Source organism: Oncorhynchus mykiss, chromosome 8 (genome assembly GCF_057628025.1).
Source record: "Oncorhynchus mykiss isolate SJ-2025 chromosome 8, ASM5762802v1, whole genome shotgun sequence".
Classification (NCBI taxonomy): domain Eukaryota; kingdom Metazoa; phylum Chordata; class Actinopteri; order Salmoniformes; family Salmonidae; genus Oncorhynchus; species Oncorhynchus mykiss.
This window is the reverse complement of record NC_143029.1, coordinates 59,256,120-59,257,536: the sequence shown is the minus strand read 5'-3', so window position 1 is coordinate 59,257,536 and position 1,417 is coordinate 59,256,120.

Below are 1,417 nucleotides of genomic sequence, written 5' to 3'. Positions count from 1 at the left end.
CCTGGTAAGTCGCATGGGTACTTCCGGGAAAATCATTATTTGATGACGCATCCTCCGTCATGTGACAGTGGACACGAACATTTGCGTTTTTCCGCTTCTGTACACAAACTTCGTGTTGCGTGTTGTATAAATTATTTTTAAGAGCTATTATTGCATAATGTTGTATTCTTTTGTCACTTACACTCCCTAGATTATTGTGAGTAAACAAGGAAATGACAATCTCAAGAGTAGACATTTGTTTGTAATTGATCAAGGCCAATAACTTGACATGTCTGTGGTAGGCCTACACATATAAGAATATGTAATTTAGTCAATACGTTATTAATTTATATAATACAGGAGTTTTTCAATGAAGAGGTGGCACAATGCAGAAGTAAATAGTGATAAGAATGTGTCAATGAATGGTGGTTGATGTATATCCTTCAATCTTTCTCAGGGGTCACACAAACCTGTGAAGCCAAATGGATTTCCAACTGCAGTATTGATATAATAAATGTCATTTAACTTGACTGCTCTTACTTAGCTTCTGGAGAACAAAATAAGTAGCACTTGCCTAGTTGCTTTGGACCTGAAGATTTTAAAATGATTTCCTCTCATACTGTGCTCTCAAATGGCTCAGTGGATTGGAGCATTGTGCTTCAAACACGTGAGAAACACCAGAAGCTGTATGTATCAAAGTGTCTCAGAATAGGAGCACTGATCTAGGATCAGGTATCCCCTTGTCCATGTAATCTTATTAATTGTGGATGAATCTAAAAGGCATTCCTTCGTTGACAGGCTTGATAAATATGGCCCCAGAGCACACACAACAGTTCTTGAGACACCCATACAGGTTTGGTTCTACAGTCACAATCACATTCATCATCTTCAGAGGAACTTGTTCAACGTTCAGAGATGAGTCAGATTGGTATTATTTATTTTGACAGGGAAGACATATTGAGACCTAGGTCTCTTTTCCAAATACGCCCTGTATAATACAATATAAAATACACATTAAACACAAAATAAATAAATATATATACACATTAGAATACAAAAACACAGTCATGGTAAGCACAAATAAAACATCACAAATTACCCAGAAAAACTGTTACATTCATTCACAAATAAATCCCCAATCAATACTATAAATTGCCCAAACGGCACCAGAACACCAAGAAGAAATGTATTTAGAATTTTGTTCCAGCAATACCGTGCATTAAAACTAAAAGCAGAGTTACCTAGCTCAGTGGAGACCCTAGGAACCTCAAGAGTTAACCAATCCTGTGAACGGGTTAGGCATGTCCGGTGTTTTCACTTCCACAGCAAAGTTAGATAAGACGGAAGGTTATGAAGTCGGCCGTGAAAAAAAAGGGAGTAATGTAGAGATCTGTGGGTCTTTAGCGAAGTCCAGCCAAGCTTTTGATATAGGATACAG